At 37.3% G+C, this 23,613-nt stretch overlaps 1 long non-coding RNA gene across 3 annotated transcripts; it reads right to left on the bottom strand.

Annotated features, from left to right (window-relative positions):
• Positions 1–481: 481 nt before the first annotated feature.
• LOC309797372 lies at positions 482–23,240 on the bottom strand. Of its 3 annotated transcripts, none has more exons than XR_014292619.1 (4): positions 23,082–23,240; positions 16,317–16,478; positions 8,100–8,179; positions 482–1,481 (listed from the first exon to the last, which is right to left on the bottom strand). It is a non-coding gene; the product is annotated as an uncharacterized lncRNA (long non-coding RNA). The 3 variants fall into 3 exon arrangements; XR_014292620.1 differs by lacking the exon at positions 8,100–8,179 and adding an exon at positions 8,818–8,890; XR_014292618.1 differs by lacking the exon at positions 8,100–8,179.
• Positions 23,241–23,613: the final 373 nt, after the last annotated feature.

The raw sequence follows: 23,613 nt of genomic DNA on the forward strand, positions 1-23,613 counted from the left end.
TCTCAAGGATAGTTAACAATGCTCATCAAGGAAAAATCCCAAAGAACACTCTTGCCCTATCTCTGATTAAACCTGATTTTGGAAAATCATCTGGCTCAATCTACATTTAATTACAATATGAATGCTACTTAATTCCCTATTACTTCTGGTTACACAGGATCAATGCCACTTGAAGAGTAAGAAGCAAAGGTTCACTACATTGGGGTCTCCTTGACAGCCAAGCCTGTGCCTTAGTCATTTTGACTCCCTAGTGACCAGCTTGGTATCTGGAATAGTATATGCGATCAGTAATTATTTCTTGAATGTATGATGTATGAATGAGTCAAGATATCTTGAGACTTGGAGTCATGGGTCAAGAGGAGAAAACGTGGTTTAAAAAAACCCACTGAATTCTCAGAAGCCGGTGCGGCAATGAATGCTAATAACAACTTGACAATGTCCTCTGTCATTGCAAATAATGTGATACCAAGATCTACTAATCAATCAAAAAAAGACTTTCAGAATTCAAATTTGGATAGGATTTTGAGCTGGGGATTCCTCTCACCCACCTTTTCTTATGATAAAACTTGGAACTGTAGTGTCAATAGATAATATGCCAGGTTTTCACTTAAAATTGGAAAAGTTAATCTAATTTCGGAGGCATGAAATAAAACTGATGGGCAAATGTTAGAATTTCCATCAATGAAAAAGCTTAATTTCTAAAATGCTGAAGGTTAGTTTATCAAAATACTGAAATTGCCTCATATCATAAGTCAAAGCACCCTCTCTTTACTAAATAAGGAGCTACAAAGTTGTACAATTACTGTCAATAATTTTTTTACTTGGTTTGAAAAAAGGTTGCTTGTTTTAAATAGAACAAAGTTCAACTGAAGTGACTATAATATCATCAGTCTTGTAAAACTCCTTGTGTTAGATTTCTTCTATCCCCAAGATGCCAACCATGCATATTAAACGGACTCTTGTTTTTTGCGTATGATTTCTGTACATCTTTCCTATATGAATTTTCATGTTAAGTACCCTTTCTTAGAGTGTGGATTGTAACCACTCTGTTTAAAACTCTATCACCAGTACCTAGAACAGTGCCTGCCACATAAGAAACACTTAATAAAATTTCTAAATTATCTTGATTAAAATCCATACTCATCCTAGCTTTAAGCACATGAAGACAGAAATAGGTTCCAACTGCATAAGAACACGTGACTAATCCAGAGTAAATGTTAACTATAAGTACAAATTATCTGTTGATTAAAATACAGAACATGTCTGAGATTTGGAATTCCTTCCTAATAACCCTGAGTCAGAGCTGTGGTAAAGGCTTACTGGGGGCATGGTACCATTTTCTGAGGACACACTCAGAAGAGGAAGAAGTTGATGAGACAGCATGCAAGATTTTCCAGGCTCAAAATGGAACTTGACTCATCTGCATGGAACCATCCAGCGAAACACAGAAGAGCTCACTCTTCTGCTGGATTAAGCTCACCCTGGTGGAATGGAATGGAACAGAAACAAGAGACTGAGGTCTAGGTTTTGAGGATCTTCACTCCACTTACCTGCTTTCACAGGACCAGGCAACGGACAAGAAGAAATGTGGAACTGTTGCTGTGTACCTCTAAACAAATACAGTCACCCTATGTAATAGAATGTGTCATAAATCTGACCAATTAGAATAATTCCTCCATTCTTGGTGGAGTAGCTCTGATAGAAATGGACAGAGCTGGGCTCGGGGTGGGAAGGGGGTGGTTTCCTTCTGTTACAAGCTCTAAACTTTCTTCAAGTTTCCTATGATTTAAGCCTAACTAAAATTTATGGACTTTTGAAAAAGAGTAGGTACCAAAATTAAATAAGCTGAGAGTGTTGAGGGTGAAAAACATGATAACAAATTTAAGGAAATGTAGAATTATTACTATGAGAATTACCAGAACTGTGTTTGTTCCAAATATGAGCCTGCTATAGCATTTTAATTATGAATAGAATTAAACAGAAATTCACTTGCTGTCACCATCTGATAATATTACCAGAGACTTCCCTTAAGGAAATTTAAAATTATTTCTTCTATGTAAATCTCTACAAGTCCTTATTTTCCACCTTATTATAAGAAATAACACACAGTAGCAACAAGCTGGCAGAATTTTGACAATTCTCCTGCCTCCCTCCATTCCGCCTTCTTTTCCTCTTTCCCTCCCTCCCTTTCCCTCCTCTTACCTCACTCCCTTTCTTTCCACAAAGCAAGTAAATGGGTACATAGAAAATAGTAGGGGTCACACGCTTTCATTACAGGGGTTGGGAATGTGGACTCTCACAAAAACAGGCTTGATTTTAAATACTGTATCTGTGACTTACTAGCTGTGTGACCATGAATAATTTAATCATTCTGTGCCTCAGTTTGTCCGGCTGTAAAATAGGTGCAAACAGTACCTACCTCTTAGGATTGTTGTCAGGGGGGATTCCAACTGGTTTTAAAATAGTATTTAGCACAGAGGAAGCATAATAATTATTATTTTTCACTTCTCTGAATATATAAAACATTTAGTATTGGGATTCATAGTCTCAAAATCTAACACTCACTGATGTGAATATCTGAATGGCTAAATGGAGAAAAACATTGTTATAGTAATTATTTCTTTAGTTTCTCATTTTGTTTTTTTAACTGAAAACCAGAATCACAATTTCTTGGTATTATCTGTTATCAATGAACAGTATAAGACTGTAATATTATTTTTGACAAGGCTCTGAATATTTGAAATGAAGAAAACTAAGAAATAGTAGTAAATAAAACTTTTCTTGTACTAATCCCAAGTGAAAGATGAAATTAATGATGATATATATGTGAAAACTCTGGAGAAGTCATACAGAAAGAACCTCAAGTACTTGAGGCACACTTGAAATTCAAATGACATTAAATGACTAATTCTTAAATCAAGAACCCTTCACTAAAATTAAAAACACAAATGCTTTCTTTTTCTTGATTTCTTGTAGGAAGTGAAAGAGTACTCGGTAGGTGTCAGACTATTTTAAAAAGCAGGTCATAGAGATGATATTTCAGGAGTGTAAAAATACTAAGGCAGATCTCATAAATGATTGGTATATTATTTAATTCAGGTTAGCATCAGAATTGTCAATGTTTGTTTCTTAAGCAATGCAATCCTTTAGGTAGGAAGCATGGTTCTTTGGAGAAGTTGAGAGACACAAGATACACAAACTGGAATATGGTGCAAAAACAGACAGTATCGATTTTTAAAAATTAAACCTAGGAATTATTTAACATGGCCATTTCTTTGGGTTGAAGAAAGAAATTCATATAGATTTTCCTGGTTCAGGCTCCAGTGAGGTCTATAGGCAAATTTGCAACTAGAGCAAGATTCAGACCTATTTCCATGTTTGTGCTTACCTCTTAAATATGTCCAGTTCCTACAGCATAGAGGAAAGCACTAGATTGGCAATGGCATGAATGGCCAGGTTAGGATTCTGGCCCTGCCACTTAATAACTGTGTATGGCTTAAATAGGCAATTTGCTAAACTTCATGAATTTCAATTCCCACTCTCCAATCCCCACCCTGGGCAAAATGAGTAGAATCTTTTTTCTACCAACTCTAGAGAGTTAGGATGGTCTGAGGAGAAAATGTACATAAAAATGCTTTGAAAATTATTTAATGCTTTAAAAATATTATTTATCATTATTATTTCAAGATGAGGGAAAACTCCCCCTCCGCTAATATATTCAGCTTTTTATGGCCACCTAGATCTTCCAGAAAGCTACATAAAAACTGAACATTTTAACAATACTCGGCAATGTTTAGATGGTAAAATAAAATTATCCAAACTGGCACATTTCTTCTTAAACAGTTCTAAAAGTAATACATACATAGTGCAATGAATTTGGAACTACAGAATGAGAACGGGAGGAAGTAAAGGTCACCCTGACTCTCTTATTTCTTGAGTTAACCATTGATAAATAATTTTTACATTTTCTTTGGGTCTTTTTTCTCTATGTGCGTGATATTCAAAACCAAGTGGTGAATATGCTGTATTTATTATTTAACATTCTTCTCTTCTCACTTGACATTTTACAAAAAACAATTTTAATTGGTTAATTTCTGTATTGTTTCTGATTCTAAGCATCATAAAATACTTAATAGTGAAGGTTACCTATGAGCTATTATGTAAAAAAAGGTTCAGCTTCTATAACCTAAATAAATATATTAGAAATTCATATGCTTTAAAGCAGTGATCCCCAACTGTTTTGGAGCTAGGGACCGGTTTCGTGGAAGACAATTTTTCCACCAACAGGGTGGGTGGTGGGAGGATAGTTGGTTCAGGCTGTAATGTGAGCGATGGCGAGCCATGGGGAGCAGCAGATGAAACTTCGCTCGCTCGCTTGCTGGCCGCCCACCTCCTGCTGGGCGGCCCATTTCCTCACACAGCCAGGGGGTTGGGGACCCCTGCTTTAAAGGATATCCCTATGTTTTTTTTTTTTTTTTTTTTTTTTTTTTCTGTACGCGGGCCTCTCACTGTTGTGGCCTCTCCTGCTGCGGAGCACAGGCTCCAGACACGCAGGCTCAGCGGCCATGGCTCACGGACCCAGCCGCTCCGCGGCATGTGGGATCCTCCCGACCGGGGCACAAACCCACGTCCCCTGCATCGGCAGGCGGACTCTCAACCACTGCGCCACCAGGGAAGCCCCATATCCCTATGTTTTTTTGTGATTGACCACTTCAAAAGTTTCATAGACAATTCCACTATTTATATTTAATTAAAGACCATGAAACTTGTTTTTAGTATTTTTAAATAAAAGATAAAGATGACTTCATTTAAAAGCTGATAACAAACCTCTAGAACACGTCCTTCTACTTAAGTGAGGTGTTAGATTAAAAAAGCAATATAGAAATATAGATTATACTTGACTTTAAATAAAAATCTGAATAAATACTATAGAATTGTTATCTCCCCTTTATTCTGTTAATAATTGCTAATAGGAATATTATGGAGAATGATTGAAGCTTAATAGTCATATGTCAATTACCAAGATCACATTTGTGTGGTACAATGAATTTGCAAAGGTAGACTATCAAATGTATTTCATTGTCAAAGGGGGTCTGCCAACCGGCAAGTCATTTCGTAAGTTATGCTCTAAAATATATCATTTACCGATACCCAAGAGACATCTCGGTATGTCATTAATAGTGCAGAAACTCTAAGCCAGGGATATTTTTGTCTTTATAACTAATTTGAGACAGCAGCTAATAAAAACCAGAATAATAACACTAATAACCTTCAAATTAATTTTGACCCTAAGCTATAGCAATTTCAACAGAAGTTGGTATATTTACATACCAAATTAAGATTCCTAAGCTTGTATTACAATTGATGCAATGTTTTTATGAAATACTACCTATATAATATTTCATTAAAATAATAAAATGAGAACAATATAGAAATGTCATAAATGTTTGTGTCCTAGAAAGGATTTAGAGGGAATTTCTGGTAGTATAAATTAATACATGATTAATCATATTACTTTTATTTATAAAGCATCCAAACATACACATCTGTAATCTTATATGTCTTTACCATCAAGAGAAATATATTTCAGAATTAATTTTAAAAACACTGCTTTTACTGTGCTAATGTTTTCTAGTTGAGAAGTCTGGACTTTAAGCATTTTTAAATTATAGAACTCATCAGAAAGCAGGAGGAAACCAACAATACAACTGATGGCATTTGTTAATATAAAGCTTTGTGTAAAAATGTTATGAAACTAAGAATGGAAAAAGAATAGAATTATTAAGCAACAAATGGCTGTTTTAAAAAATCTAGTTAATAGTATATACTACCTGGGTTATTCTTTTACTTGAAAAAATTACAGTATATTAGGTTGTCCTAATTTGGAACTATGTAACTGCCACTCTCATGTTTCTAGTTTTACTAGAAGAGTGCCTTTTTTTGGTATAAGCGTAAGAAAAAAAAAAAAAAACTGGAACGTTCCATACTGCAGTTTCCTTCCTCCCTTTCCCCAACAGAAAAAATAAGAAATACTGTACCTAACCAACAGATCTGATGATTCCAAAAGGGACAAGTCTCTATTCTGAAACACTATTCAAGTCAGAACATTCCAAATTATGATTTTGTGAGACACTGGAAAATTATGGCATGAAAAATTGAAGAATATTTCTAATGCACTATAAAATGTATTCCTCAAAGCAAAAGAGCTAATGGAAGGCCAGAGCACTTAATGGATAAAATATAATCAAATGAAACAGAAGCATGTTCCAAGCTGAAAGGCAACAATCTCACTATTCTCACATAATTGGATAGTAGACATAACCCAGTAAGATCAGGTTTAAAAACATTTAAATATATATAAATACACATATGTATAAATAACATATATAGCACCTGAAGTAAATACATATTCATATTCATATATTAAAGAATTACTTTAAAATTTAAAAATATTTTTTTAACTATTGAAAAATAAACAGCTAGTGAAAAAATAAGTTTTCTTTGCAAAATTTGACTCTGGAAACAAAGATTCTTCAAATGTTTCTCCAAGAACTTGTCTGTTTATTTTAAATATAACCAAAGAAAAAAAATAAAAATAAATAAATATAATCAAATACTTGAAATAGAAGGCAAATGTTCATGAAAGCAGACATATATACATGCATATATATGCATATATACACATAATTGGATAATATAATGAATATATATAATACACATAAAATACAGATCTTCCTTAACTTACTATGGCATTGCATCCTGATAAACCCATCATCAATTGAAAATATCATAAATTGTAAATGCTTATAATACACCCAATCTACCAACTGTCATAGTTAAGCCTAGTCTACCTTAAATGTGCCCAGAACACTCACATTAGCCTAAAGTTGGGCAAAATCATCTAACACAAAGCCTATTTTATAATAATCTGTTGAATATCTCATTTGTTTTATTGAATACTGTACTGAAGGTGAAAACCAGAACGGTTGTAAGTGTGTCAGTTGTGATCGAGTCGCTGAGTGGGAGGAGTGGCTTGCTGCTGCTGCCCAGCATCACAAGAGAGCATCATGCTGCATATCAGGAGTCTGAGAAAAGTATAGTTTCTACTCTGAATTCAAAGTATACTTTGAAAAAGTGAAAAAATTCAAACTATAGTTTCTACAAAACGAGTATCACTTTCGCACCATGGTAAAGTTGAAAAATCAGTAAGTCGAACCATTGTAATTCGGGGAATGTCTGTATATAAATCTTTGTATAATATATGTGTATATGTGTTTGCACGTGTATATTTAAAACTGGAATTTAGACTGTTTGCTACATCTCATCTTAGAAGCAGACTAGGCCCAAAATCTATGCCTCAAGCCTTTGGTGAATAGCTAATGAATTCAGTATTCAAACAGGGATTAAAAATATTGACTTGGAAATTCAGGACACACTTACTACTAAAAATGTTTTACACTTTTTACTTAAAAGAACATAGTTAGGTACACATGATTAGACTCTACCAACTAAAATAAATTATTGCCGATTTGGCTAGAGTTGTTGATCACCACAAAATACTTTCTTGCGGACAACTATGGCTTACATATTAAATGGGAGGCTTTAGGCAGTTTTTGTACTTGTTTCCTTAGACCTAAATGGTCCACATAATGATACAAAGTCAAATAAGAAAAAAATGTAAAATTATGTGCTTTTCAAGCCCAACAAAACTGTTATCATACTAAAGCTCGCCTGTGTACTAACAGTGTAGTTTTTATAGGCAGGTGTTTCTGCTACTAAAGTTTTCACGTTAATTGAGGCTCTATTTTTGATTTCAGTTTAAAGGTGTTGCTAGTGATTGAATCTACTCAGTAGTGCACTTTTATGAATAAGACTCTGAATATTAAAATTCTTACATGTACTCTCTCAATTCATTGAGATTCAGTCAAATAGAAAGATATCATATACCAAGAAGATTCCTTTGTATATGATGTACAATGGAGTAACAGATTAATTTTCCTTTTTGGACAACTTAATGATATTGATTAACATTAAAAAACTTCAACAGTTACATATTAAAAAAAAGACTGGGGTACAAGGCAGATAATTAGTAGTATTACCTTTAAAGGCTTTTGTTAGAGGAAGTGAATGTTAACAACTCTTTATAAATTAAAGTTGCCCTCTCCCAGGAACTTCAATACTGTACCAGAAAAAAATAAAATAAAATTGTCAACTATTGCTTTTAAGAAAGGGAACAATTCCCATTTTCTATAACATTACTTCTGAAATCAACACCCTTGATATCATTTCTGATAATGAGTCAGTGAAAAGAGTGATTAGACAAATGGTACAATTCAGAAAGAAAATAAGATGCAGAAAGAAATTCAGAAAGAAAATAAGATGCCAACTGAGTTTTCCCAGGTCATCCAATCAACTCCTTGCAGAGTTAAAAATAGAAGCTAAGGCTAATTCCCACAGCTACTGCCAGATCAGAGCCTGACAACTTTGCATTGTGGTAGCTTCAACCTCTCCTGCTACTGGGATTCCCTGCATTGAGACGTCTTCCTATGAGGTTCAGTCATTTCAAGGTTTGCTTTAAAACGGAGAGGGGTAGGAAAAGGTTCATAATTTTAGGGAAAATCTGTGGTAATGAGATCTCATTGTAAACTGCTCTCGAGAATTAGAAAGATAAAAACTGGAAATATTTACTAACCCTTACTATGTCTCAAACACTGCAGTAAGTTCCCTTTTATGTTATCTTCTTTAATCTTCGCAACAACCCTGTGATTTTCCTGTTTTAAATATCCAGAAACAATTCACAGTGGTTAAGTAACTTACCCTAAGTCATAGAGATAGAAAACAATAGAGGTAGGATTCAAACTAGGTGAGGTTCAAAGTTCAAATTCACTTCCTGAAAAACATGATTAGAACATAAATGGTAGCCAAAACTCCCCAAAATAAATTAAAAAATTAAAAGAAAGAGAGAAAGGAGGAGAGGAGGGCCTAGTGATCTGCATACCTTAAAAATAATGTTTAGAACTTTTTGATTGATCTTTAAAATGACCAAAAGCTAGCTGCCTGAGAGCTCTAAGAATAAAATTATTAACAAACTAAACAAAAAATATTGATTTTTATACTCACTCACTTTGAGATCACCCAATTGCTTTCCTTTCATAACACTGTACTGCCATTTTATTTCATTTTCTATTATATTTATTAAGGGATAATTTAAAGACAAGTATTTTGCCTAACAGGTTAATGATTTTTTTTTCTTCTAAACGATGACCAAGATGCCGATCCTCCTCCCCTTATTCAATGGACTAATTAGTGTCAGATCATTTTAGTGTCATATTTAATTTCTGTGGTGAAATAGTGATTTCACAAACCCTGTGAAGATGTTACACATCCACTATAACATGCATGCAGGTGGAAAAAATTTTCAACTGATGTAGATTTTGCTTTCTCTACGATTGTATTCTTCACAATCAATGAGATAGAAAAAGACACAGAGATAAGAGAACTGTTGACTAATATTTTCTTATTAAAATGTGTATCTTGGGCTTCCCTGGTGCAGCAGTTAAGAATCCGCCTGCCAATGCAGGAGACATGGGTTCGAACCCTGGTCTGGGAAGATCCCACATGCCGCAAAGCAACTAAGCCCATGCGCCACAACTACTGAGCCTGCGCTCTAGAGCCCACGAGCCACAACTACTGAGCCCATGCGCTGCAACTACTGAACCCGACGTGCCCTAGAGCCCGTGCTCTGCAACAAGAGAAGCCACCGCAATGAGAGGCCCACGCGCCACAACGAAGAGTAGTCCCCACTCCCCGCAACTAGACAAAGCCCAGGCACGGCAACAAAGAACCAACGCTGCCAGAATTAAATAAATTACTTAAAAAAATAAATAAACCCTGTATCTTGCATTTTCAGTTTTCTAGAAGTTCGAATCCATGGTGGTTGAAAAAAGAAGAGTAATGTCATATGTTTTCTTGTCCTGGGTAAATGGATTGTGCTTGGTTGAGTGACTTTTTTTTTTTGCCAAAATTTCTTTTTTATTATTTTTATATCTACTATTACTTATTTGAATTCTACTCACTGTTTTTTGTTTTTTCATCTTTATTGGAATACAATTGCTTTACAATGGTGTGTTAGTTTCTGCTTTATAACAAAGTCAATCAGTTATACATATACATATGTTCCCATATCTCTTCCCTCTTGCGTCTCCCTCCTTCCCACCCTCCTTTTCCCACCCCTCTAGGTGGTCACAAAGCACCGAGCTGATCTCCCTGTGCTATGTGGCTGCTTCCCACTAGCTATCTATTTTACATTTGGTAGTGTATATATGTCCATGCCACTCTCTCACTTTGTCACAGCTTACCCTTCCCCCTCCCCATATCCTCAAGTCCATTCTCTAGTAGGTCTGTGTCTTTATTCCCATCTTACCCCTAGGTTCTTCATGACCTTTTTTTTTCTTAGATTCCATGTATATGTGTTAGCATACGGTATTTGTCTTTCTCTTTTTGACTTACTGGTTGAGTGTCTTGAACTGCTCAAACTTTAAGGTCCATCATCTCTAATTTCCACCTAACCAAAACCTCAGACAAGAAACAGGAGAGGGCTTCCCTGGTGGGGCAGTGGTTGAGAGTCTGCCTGCCAAAACAGGGGACACGGGTTCGAGCCCTGGTCTGGGAGGATCCCACGTGCTGTGGAGCAGCTGGGCCCGTGAGCCACGGCTGCTGAGCCTGCGCGTCTGGAGCTTGTGCTCCGCAACGGGAGAGGCCGCGACGGTGAGAGGCCTGCGCACCACGATGAGGAGTGGCCCCCGCTCGCCGCAACTAGAGAAAGCCCTCGCACAGAGGCGAAGACCCAATGCAACCAAAAATAAATAAATAAATAAATTACTTAAATTAAAAAAAAAAAAGAAACAGGAGAAAGGGTAGTGCCATCCATAATTCATTCCCACCACACCTACAAAAATAATCACAAGGAACTTGTGTAGAATACCAATTCTTTTGTATTAGGAAGGCAGTTTTCAAAATTAAATGGTATTGGTTCATTTGGTTGTTTAATAAATATCTTGCAGATGCCTATCATAAAGCCAAATACCAAACTGACCATTTAAGTTGCAGGAATTTGTACGGTCTTGATATTTTACTATTTTAAAGTAACAGTTTACATTTGAGTGCTTACCACAATATGTAATACCAATGAGCTCCCTAGAAATCTAAACATTTATAAAATACACCAGATGCTACTGTCTCATGCCTTGCTTTGCAATCCTGGATTGCTTTCTCCTATGGAGATGATGTAAGAAATATAACCTAGATATCTCTTCTATGGGATCACCAGCCATGTCTCAACTAACTTTTATCAGTGGAGACTCTCAGTACATACATATTTATTTATTATAAAACTCTTCGGTACTGATCATTAGGTAATTCCGGTAAATGTGGGCACGTAATAATAGTTAAGAATGTCAGCCCCATTTCATTTCAGCTTGATCCACTGCAGGAAAGCACAAATTAGATGAAAGCAATTTCCCCAAGAACAACTCACTTCCTTGAGATGAGACATAAACTTGGGTGAACAATGATTTGTCACAATTTATTTTTGAGGGTAGTGGTTTAAAAAAAGTGCTAATGTAATCTTTTCAGAATGAATCCTTTTAAAAATGCATTAATTCTCCAGTGAATATAGCTTATAATTAAAAACCTATACATGTAATTTTACTTTTCTAAATTTTTACATATGACCATATATAATAAATATGGAAATCTTAAAATCTTCATTATCTTTAAAATTTGATGGCCTTTAAATCTGAATTTGGATTTGGTGAGTCTGACGGATTATTCTTAGTGACTCTATTGGGTACCACCAATTCAGATTCAACATTATTTCTGCAAGTCTCAGAAGCATTAAGTTTTGTGAATGGATAGAGGGTATTAACATCCTGGTGGTTTTTCACTACATTGAGATGACCAGAAAACCTGAGTGTGAAAGATCATGGAGAGGAGTGTAAGAAATGGCACTAAAGGTATCACTGACTTCTCTCTATTTACTCAGATTCTGCAGTATACAACAGAAGGAACAAAGCAGGTTGTGTTGCTGCTACTGTTGCAATGACCAAGGATCCTCAGTCTCATCGCCACTGCAGTCCATTGTTTAAGATGTGAGCTTGTTGTTGCTTATTCAGGCAAAAGTCAGAATGCTTATTTGTTTTATGTCTGTTTTTTAATGAGGGTTTGATTAGACAGCAATAAAGACAAAAGTAAATAGGAGAAATGTTTATTAATAGGTCCCTCCATCCCTATCAACCAAAGAAAAGGCATACCTTAAAATATTGTAGTGAAATGTCTAGGGTGTGTCTGTCTGTGTTCTTGCCACCCTTCACCTTTAAGTAGCTTTTCAAAAATATGTTATAAACATGTTGTTTCATCCTTGCCCTTTTAGCCTGTTAATGTCTAATTTAAGTAAAGCAGGATGCAATCCCCAGCAAGTTATCTGTTTCTCCTTTCTTGGACCATGCAAATCAAAACAGTCTTCTTCTAAGGAGGGTAGTGAAAAGTTGTGCCAATTGTGTTCATACTTCAGCTATTCCAACGTCCTTTAGTTTATCTTAAATGAGACATTCTCATCTTTGGGCTTTAATTATTCTGTTTAAAAATAAATTTTAAAAGATACTCTGAAGAGAAACTAAGAAAAAAAAACAACAAAATAAAAGATTTACCATAATGCAGGTACATAAATATGAACTAAAAATAATTTTAAATTAAAAATTAATCTTTTTTATTTTAAAAATTAATCTAATTAAAATTACAGATTAGGCTGGATAGAATTGATCCATTGCTGAAGCTTAAAAACAAACTAGCTATAAATGTTACTAGTTTTCTACACTGTTGTTACAAGACTTGACTGACATCCGTGATGTACTCTGCAATATTTTTGAAATGATGAAATGTGTGATCCAGAGACTTGAAATATTTCAATACTTGTGTATAGGAATTTTCTTCCATGAACTAGAAATGAAAAAAGTGAGAATGTTTCCTTGCTCAAATCACATTAAGTGGATTCCCTTACATTACTTGCATTCATTTTTAAGATAGTCATAAATGGTTACATAAAATACAGGAATATTATCTGTTGAAGAAGTTGATGGTTTTTATAGTCAATGTATGTATTCAAATGATAAATGTTTCTGCATAATCTCTGATCCAACAATACCATTCCATGCCACTCCAAGAATTCTTCCCTCAAAAGTAAAAGCTCCAGGACATAAAGACATGAACCTCTATGTCCATTACCACATTTATTGAAATCATAAAACTGTTTGGAACTTAATAAATGTTTATCAATGGGTTTTGACTGAATGAAATTATGGCTCACTCATAGTACACATTACTGGGCATCTACTAAAGGTAATATGGTAGTGATATATGCTAGATATCATTAATATAATAGAAACACAATGTACTAAAAGTGTTTTGCAACTAAAAATCACTATACATTGTATGGCTTTAAAAAGGAATGAAATGCTGCTACATGCTATAACATGGATAAACTTTGAAAACATTATGTTAAGTGAAAGAAGCCAGACACAAAAGGACAACTATTATATGATTCCACTTATATGAGGTAGTTAGAATAGGCAAATTATAAACCCAGAAAATAGAATAGAGTTAACCAGAGGCTAAGGGGAGGGGAGAAATAAGGGGTTATTGTTTAGTGAGTACAGTTTCTGTTTGGGATAACAAGAAAGGTCTTAAAATGGATAATGGTAATGGTTGCTCAACATTGTGAATGTACTTAATACCAATAAATGATACACTTAAAAATGGTTAAAATGGTAAATTTTACATTATGGGACATTTTACCAAAATAAAAAATAAAATTATACTATAAAATAAAGTACAAATTTACCTCATACTAGGCATACTATGAAGTTTGCATAAAATTGCACTTATTTTAGGAGCTTATATGGTTATTATCATATTTGGGGACATGTAAAGAAAGCAACAGCTTAAGTAGTCCTCTTGAGTTCTTTCTCTCCATCTTTCCAACCTGGTGTTTTCTAGATTAATGGTTTTGTCATGCCTCTCTTTGAATACTAGCATCAGTAGGAATGCTAGCTAGTACTGGTTTCCTTAAGTATCAGCTAAAAAGTTTAATGTATTTTTATGCTGGTAATTGTTTTAGAACCTGGGAGGGATGTCATTGTTTTCTTAACTTGCCAAAAGCAAATATAGTACTGTAGACAGCATTACTAGAAAGAAATAGTAACTTTGAAGTAGACATATGTCCATCCTAAGCAAACTGAATATATTTCAAAGCAGACCACACCACTCAACTGCTGGCAATGTTCTTCCACATACTTGGCAGTATACTACTCGAAGTCTGAGAACTGTTTCTTTTTTGTAAAAATGATTTTGATTGGGAAACTCTGAATAAATCCTTTGGAATGTGTAACGTTTAGAGCTCCTTCTGGGATTCCTTTTCCATGAATCAAGGTTCTTTGATACACTATCCTCCTTGGCACTTGCTTCCTAGTCATCTCAGCAGCCTTTGTGCCAGTGCTAATGAAGAGCTCCCACTTTAGGTCCTAAAGCAGGGAGAACAATAAAAGGAGAACCTCATTTCAAGTACCAGAAATGTCTGGGCTATAAAGGACACACATATTGTCAAAGTAAGCCCAGAGTGGGGTGACATCACCAAGGTCATTCCTGGCTCCACGTCCCCCACAGGAGGAACACCTAACAATTATTTGGAAACAGGACACTATTTGAGAGAATCCTAGAACATGGAGGTGAGGCTGAAGCACCCCCGTGCACCACAGAGACCAAGACAGACTGCATTAGAAGGGTGAGAAAAGGAGCTACACGTTGACCACACTGCCCCTCCCCCAAGCCAGTGGGGCACCATGGGTGAGGTCTCCCCTGAACCTCTGGTTCCTCCAGTAGGAGAAGAGAACTGGGGGACAGCAAGCACCACCACTACCATTGGGGTTGCTTTGTGGGAGCCACTGCTCTAACCTGTTCCACTGGGATTGCAGGGGAATCTGCAGGGTTTGACCACTAAAAGTTGGACTGTGATGAAGGGGGAAGGGGCATGCAACAGCCAGCACATGGATTGCGACCGATGGAATTCATACCTGCAGTGCCCAAGTAGTGATCACAACTGGCACCTTTGCTTATCTACAGAGCCAGGTTGGTGGGACACTACAACCGGGGAACTCAGCAGGGTACAGATCCACCTGATACGCATCTGGCCCTTGAACCTGGTTTGCCCATACCCAGGGAAAGAGCAGAGTCACAGCCCACCCACTGTGGAGAGTGTCTTCTGGCCATCTGACCAAAAGCGCTGGCAATAAATCCTGGAAGCCATTTGGCCCAGTCGTGCTCCAGCCAAGAGGCAGGCAGCCAGAGCTCATCACTGGCTCTGGTACAAAGCAGAGCCAGTATCAGGTGTGGAGGGATCCTGTACCATGCACAGGCAGGGAGATTAATTCATATCCAAGGCTGAGAGGAGCTCCCAGCTCCTCCCAACTGGGGAGCCTGTTTGAGAAATTAAGAGTCGCCTGGAGTGGTCCCTCCTCATCCCACCCAGGCAAAGGAACTGGGACTAGCCCCATCCCATCTGCTGTGGAGAGTGTCTTCCTGGCCCATCTAACTAGAAGGATTGGTGACAACTCCTAGAAATTGTGTGGCCCAGTAGTGCTCAAGCCTAGAGAAGGGTAGACAGAGCTGATAGTCTGCAAAGCAAAGCCAGTGGCCTTGTTCAGCCACAGAACGTGGAGTGTGGATCAGCTTGAGTTAAGACAACAAAGAGCTTTACTGGCTTTAGAGTTGCTTCTCCTGCTGCACCCAGGCAGGAAATCTATTTCATAGCCCTACTCATCACTGAATACAGCCTTCAGCACGTCCAACTGGGGAACCTAACCAGAGAACATGGGAAGCTGTACAGCCCATTAAACAGCCCTAGATACAGTGGCACTTGAACAGACAGCACAGCCTGTGGCCTCCCCCTTCTGCAGGGCAAAACCAGTGCCCTCACCTGACCAGGGAATTAAGTGCACACTCTGGCCTGATTTGGGTTCCCAAACAATGAACTCTACAGGCTCTGGGTCCTGTCCAGAGCCAGGTCCTATACAAGCTCTGATTCTCTGCCAGAAAACTAATTCATAGCCCCATGTACTACTACTACTGAATATAATACCCAGTTAAGTCTGGAGGAAGAGCCCAATTATTCAGATATGCAGATACCAATGTAAGGAATCAAGGATCACAAAAATTAGGCAAATAGGACACCACCAAAGGAAAGTAATAAAACTCCAATAACTGACCTTAAAAAAATGAAGATCTGGGCTTCCCTGGTGGCGCAGTGGTTGAGAGTCCGCCTGCCGATGCAGGGGATGCGGGTTCGTGCCCCGGTCCAGGAGGATCCCACATGCCGCAGAGCAGGCTGGGCCCATGAGCCATGGCTGCTGAGCCTGCACGTCCGGAGCCTGTGCTCCACAACGGGAGAGGCCACAACAGTGAGAGGCCCACACACCACAAAAAAAAAAAAAAAGAATATCTATGAACTGTCAAAGAATTCAGAATAATCCTCCTAAGGAAGTTTAGTGAACTACAAGAAAACACAGACAGCTAAGTGAAATTAGGAAAACAATGCTTGAACAAGACAAGAAGTTTGACAAGGAAGTAGCAACATCAAAGAAACAGGAACACTAGATTTTAAAAATACAATAACTGAACTGAAGAATTCAATAGAAAGTTTCAAAGGTAGATTCGACCATGCAGAAGAAAGAATCAGCAAACTGGAGGACAGGACTTTAGAAATTACCCAGTGAAAGGAACAAAAAGGAAAAGAATAAAAAGAGTGAAGAAAGCCTATGGAAATTATGGGACACAATAAAGTAAACAATGTTCATGTATGGGAATCCCAGAAGAAGAAAAGAGAGAGAGAAAGGGAAAAAAAGTATATTTAAAGCAATAGTGGATGAAACCTTCCCAAACCTAGGATGAGAAATGGACATCCATATCCATGAAGTCCAAACAAGCCCAAATAGGTTGAACTCAAATAGGGCTACTCTGAGACACATTGCAATTAAATCATCAAAAGTCAAAAACAAAGAAAGAATTTTAAGACCAGCAAGAGAAAAGAGAGAAGTTACATACAAGGGAACCCTGGGATAATTGGATATTCACATGTAAAAGAATGAAATTGGACCAATATCTTATACCACTCACAAAACTAACTTGAATTGGATTAAAGACTCAAATGTAAGACCTGAAACTATGCAACTGCCAGAAGAAAACATAGGAATAAAGCTCATTACATGGGTTTGGTAATGACTTTTTGGATATGACACTGAAAACACAAACGACAAAATAAAAAATAAACAAATGGAACTACATCAAACTAAAAAGCTTCTGCACAGCAAACAAAAGCTAAAACAAATCAACAAAGTGATTGAAAAGACAACCTATAGAATGCAAAAAACATATTTGTAAACCATATATCTGATAAGGGTTACTATCCAAAATAAATTAAAAATTCATACAAATCAATAGCAAAAAAAAATTACCCAATTAAAAAAATGAGCAAAGGACCCGAATAGACATTCCTCCAAAGAAGACACACGAAAAGCCAACAGGTACATGAAAAGATGCTCAATACCACTAGTCATTAGGGAAATGCACATTAAAACCACATTGAGATATTACCTCACACCTGTTAGAACAGTCATCCTCAAAAGTGTCAAGAGATAACAAATGCTCGTGAGGATGTGGAGAAAAGGGAAGCCTTGTGCTGTTGGTGGGATTGTAGATTGGTAAAGCCAGTATGGAAAACAGTATGGAGGATCCTCAAAAATTAAGACTAGAACTACATATATCTAGCAACTCCACTTCTGGGAATATATCCAAAGAAAATGAAAACACTAACTCAAAAAGATATCTGCACCCCCATGTTCATAGCAGCATTATTTATAATAGCCAAGACATGGAAACAATCTAAGTGCCCACTGATGGACAAATGGGTAAAGAGGTTGTTTTATATATTTATAGATATATACGTATTATATGTATATACACACACACACACTGAAATATTATTCATCTGTAAGAAAACAAAGAAATGCTACCATTTGAGACAACAGAAATGGACATTGAAGGCTTTATGCTAAGTTAAATAAGTCAGAGAAAGAAAGGCAAACACTATATGATCTCACTTATATGTGGAACCTAAAGAAAAAGAAAACAATCAGAAAAAGAGATCAGACCTGTGGTTACAGGAGACAGAGGGTCAGGGGAGGGGAAATTGGAGGAAGACGGTCAAAGGTACAAGCTTCCAATTGTAAGATAAATACATACTATGGACATAATGTACAACATGATGACTATAGCTAACACTGATGTGTGATATATAGAAACATCGTTAAGAATAAATTCTAAGCATTCTCTTCACAGGAAAGTATTATTTGATATCATTTATATAAATTTGTGTGTTTGTGTGAGAGAGAAGGACAGAATACAAAAATGCAAAAAGAAAAGTTGTAAAGTACGAAGCTGCTTAGGTTTATATCTCAACTATAACAGATAACAATTTGTTTAATTTTAATAGGTACAAAAATAAATATTAAGCATAGAACAAGCAAAACGAAAAACTGAGCCCAGCGTAGATGTCCTTAAAGCATTTGCAAAGGAGGGCTTTATTAGGTCCGCGAACACCTGCAATTACAGGCAAAATTCTATGTGTGTGTCTTGTGTATGTACTTGGGGAGTGGACGCATAGCCTTTATTGAATTATTAAAGGGGATGTTAAGACCCAAAAGTTTAAAAAGCACTGGAAAGCCTGACCACAAAACCATTTTAAACTACTCTGATTATGTTTTTATAGTTTTCCTTCACTCGTTAACACTTCAAAGAACAGCATGTGAATGTGGAAAGAATCTCTGCCATTTAGGTAAGATCTCTGAGTCTCAGTGTAAAATTAGCATATAGTAGAAGGATGAAATTATACACCATAGATGAAAGTACCTAGCAGAGCGCTTTAAGACTAGTACTTATTTACGCAAGACATCTTCCCCTGCTTACTTGTTTTCCGTAGAATGAAAGCATACTGAAAGCTGGTACAATGTCTTCTTTAAAGTTTTCTTTTGTAATGCTTACTATGCTTTTTGATACGGATGAGCCAATATCCACTTAAGGGCATGTAAGCTCACAATAACTTTTGTTGAATATAACTGTTTGAATTTACTTTCACTATATTATTATATAGGGATTTTAAACTAAAATGTACCTGCACACACTATTTAGAGCCTAACTTGGATATTAGAGTAGGTGGATATACACCCCTGGAAAATAATAGCTAATTTCTTCACTAAAATCAAATTGCTGAACGTCTACTTTGCATATACATAGCTGGGCACTGTATTATGAGTTTCAGGTAATAAAAAGTTGTTAGTCAAAGACTCTGCTCCCTAGGGTTATTTTACAACAGCAAATCATGTTCAAACTAAAGGATAGACCAAAATAGAAAGTGCCACAGGCATTTAGACAAGGGAGAAACACATCTGAAATGAGAAGGAAGGTGGGTATGGGGAAGGGTTTATGGAAGAGGCAGTGTATGCTGTGAGCAAGGTTTCAACGTGTAGCAGGGTGAGTGAAAGGAACAAATGAAGACATATAGTCGTGATATCATGAGGCACAAACTAGAAATAAACAGCACTTGTTCTAGGCTGGTCATGAGGTAATTTAAGGGGATTAGTGAGAAACTAGATAAAGAGATATCTCTTTATGTATTACTTATTAATAATACTTTTGAACACAAGTATTTAATTTATAAAAAAAGAACAGTATAGGGATAGGAGACTAGGAGGTACAAACTATTATTATAAAATGAGCTATAAGGATATACTGCATAGCACAGAAAATATAGCCAATATTTTATAACTATAAATGGAGTATAACCTTTAAGAATTGTGAGTCACTATATTTTACACCTGTAACTTATATAATATTACACATCAACTATACTTCAATTAAAAATGCTATTTTAGTGAATAAAACACTAAGCAGTAAAATTTTTAAAAAAGAACTTAGAAGAGAACTTAAAAATAAAGGCATAAAGAGCAGGTTGAAACAGCGCAGAAATCTGGCAATTAAGAGGCCATTGATAACTTTCAAAATAGCACTTTTTCTACCCATTCTCAGTGGAGGCAAAGCCTTATGAATCCTACTATTTCTTTTTCTGTTTTTCAAAATCTCAGGATAAGTCTATTTCAATTGTAGCTAATGGCAGTAATGCAGCACCAGAAAATGCCTTTTGTAAAGAGAGGGCAACTTTGTGAATCCTAAGTGGGTACTCAAGTCTTAAATTACTGATAACACTGACCACCCACCAGACTACATGTTTTTTTTTTTTTACGTGATTGGAAAGCAGATTGATTTCAATTCTATCTTGTCATATCTACAAAAAAGTTCCTACAGTTCATTTAGCAACTAATAGAATACATCCTTCTATTTGGTATTACTCCTCCTTAACACGGGGCAATTAATTTTTCCTTTCTCTGGGAAACGTTTTTAACAAAGGAAATAGAGTCATAAATTAGTTTCGGTTAGGAAATCATACAACTATTTCTACCTAGGGCTTTGAATTTAGAAACTTTCCTCAGAAATTGTTTAAATATAACGAAGTCCAAATTCAGAAATACCTTAAATTTAATTATCTTAGTTGCACTAAAATAACAAATTCTATTTTCTATCTTGTTTTCTTTCTTCCCCAGAAGGCTTCTCCAACCCTAATCCATCACTTAATGCATTCATCTCACCTATACAATCACTGGCAGGTATGATGCCGGCTTTGGCGGCTCCAGTCCCCTAATCCTGACCCATTTCTTGCCAAAGAACTCAGTTTCTTCAGAAACCAAGTAACAGACATTTCAATTTCTAACCATCATTAGCATATTTTCATGTACTAATACTCAACATAAAAACACCTTTCAAAATTACAGAAATTTTTACTGTACTTAAGATCAATTGCACTAACCTGTATTTCATAAACCTTGGGCTACTTTCTAAAAAATGAATTATTATTTTAATATGTTTTTCACTTATTATTCAGAATAATTATTCATATAATTAAATATTTTACAATTAGGTAAGAAAGGTGGAAAATAGTTTTGCTATTCTTGTTCTTTGTTCTCTCTTCTAGTTGGTGTGCCTGAGCCAAAATTTTAGAATATTGAAAATTTAATATTTCAAACCCAAACCACATTTAAAGATAATAATAACAACCAGCCAAAACAATATCGGTCCAGAGGTTTGCATGGTCCGGGGAACAGTTCTCTGAGGGGGCCATTTGGAGTGGGATTTGCCCACCCCCCTCCACTCCTTCTGCCTCATATACTGAAGATAGAGACAAAGAAACCACCTCAACTCTTTCCAAAGTGTATCTATAAATAGAGAATTTGTAATCAGAAAAACAATAACGATATATAATAGAAGTAACATGATTTTTCAGAACCAGTATCTTGTTCTAAAGCAATATTTTAAAAAAGAAGGTAAGAAGGTTAGCTATAAACCCTGGACCTCTTTTTCATTGGTCTCCTATTTTAATTTGTTAAAATAAAACCCATGGCCTTTTGAGTCAAACTGTCTCTTTAATTTCAGATTTAAAGATAACAAATCTCTTTTTAAATGGAATATTGGCACACAGACACCACACAGTCTGGCTTATTGCAACTGTTCTCTGTTGGTGAAGTGGCACATTTGTAATCCCCACCATAGCAATCTTCACCATTTCACAGAATATCATTCAATTGTACATCCCTAGGTGAGCAACAAGAATGGGCACTTGAGCTCAGCAGCAAAGCGTTTGTGGGGAAATCCTAGGTCAGAACCCCCAAAAGGGGAGACTAACTTGAGGATGCCCAAATAACCTGAGGTTTACCTTGCCCACCTCCCCTGGCTTTCTGACTGCCTGTGGGAAAAGCCTCTCTGGAATCTCTTTTGAGGTTATTGGGGGAATCCTAGGACAAACACACTGCTTGCTTTTGCAGGAGGACTTGCCCCATACCCTACCCAGCTAGGTGTCTCACAACCTAGCTGGACTAAAAAAGCTTCAAGAAAAACGGGACAGACTGACATTTGCATTTCTACTTCAACCTATTCTTATGCACGTGGAGCAAAATATGTAGGTATAGCCCTCTTTCTCACACCCCAACAGATTCTGCTGTCCTCAAAACCCATCTGGTAGCTGCAGTGACTACAATGAAGGGAGTTATCGGAAACCATGTTGGTACTGGGTTTAAAGGATTTTTCATGCCATGTATTTTGGGGAAGGACACAGATAATAGTCCAAACATGGTATAAGGCAATGTCCTTTCTGGGTCCTTGAAAAATCAGTCACGGAACAGAGGTGGTGGACAGGAGCTGACAAGAGCTGGCTTGTTAATGAGCACAGCATCCCCGGGGTGGGGGGTGGGGGAATCAATGAAATGACTGACAAGAGAAGATGGTAAATGAAGGGAGAAGTGGGGACAAGTGCTGCTCAACCCAAGCTGAACTCCAGGAGGTAAGTTTCTCCTCTAATTTGAGATTCTTCCTAAAGGTTCAGTATTGAAGTGGGTGTTTGACGTTGAAATGTGCAGACCCATTCTAATAACTGGAAAGGGAGAAGACTGAGGAAGGCAAAAGGAGAGGGAAGATTTCCGATTACTTCTCTAGGCTGCTGACAAGAACCTGCTGCTCGCAAACCAGAAATTAACCAAGCGAAGGTTGAAGGTAGCAACGTAAAAGTGAAACTCAAATTATTTTCCATTCTGAATCCTCTTCAATATCGAAGCGAGTGTGGCACAGCAATGGTTGATTATCTTAAGATTACAGAGGCTGACCGCCTTCTTTGTTTGCCCAGTAACACCGCTCCTCCAATCATCTCAAGCACTTGGCTGATTAATATTTCAATTCCAGTTGCTGCTCCTTTTCCCATTGCAGAAGGTGGCAGGGATATTCCCCTTCTTCCCTCTGTATTACAAACCCCATTACTAACCAAGCAGAAAGCACCGCGCAGTGTGGCCGAGGCTAATAATAGCCGGGCTGCTTACCTTCTCCGGAGGGATCGAATCAGCGCATGTCCCCGCGCCGGCTGCCCCGGGGCCGCAGTGCCGCCGCGCCGGGTCTGTGCTTGGTTAGTTCGGCCGGCCCCCACCCCACCTGCCAGCTGCAGCAGCTGCTCCCGCCGCTCCCGCCGCCGAGCTCCGGCCACAGGAAGTCATCCCCCGCGCCGGGCCGGATCGCCACATTCCGCGCCAGCCGCGGGGGGAGAGGGGCCTCTCCCTGCTGCGGGGACCGGCTCCTGGAAACTGCACTCAAAGATCGCTACCCTTCCCGGTTGTAGGGTTATTTTCTAGGAATGCTTTTACAGAAGAAGCGTCGCCGGCTGGTGGACCGAGAGAGAAGAGCCAGAGTGACTTTCTCTGCAGAGCGCCTTACCTCTGAGCGCTCCCCTGTCACTCCCGCGGCATGGACAGCTCCATTCCGCTGTGTGGGTTTTCCACCCTCTTCATCTTCCTTATCTGTATTGTTCATTTCGCTGAATTTGAGAGTGGGATTAGCTTTGAAGATATCATTCAGACA

This window comes from Mesoplodon mirus (assembly GCF_964341445.2).
Source record: "Mesoplodon mirus genome assembly, contig: HAP1_SCAFFOLD_405, whole genome shotgun sequence".
Lineage (NCBI taxonomy): Eukaryota > Metazoa > Chordata > Mammalia > Artiodactyla > Ziphiidae > Mesoplodon > Mesoplodon mirus.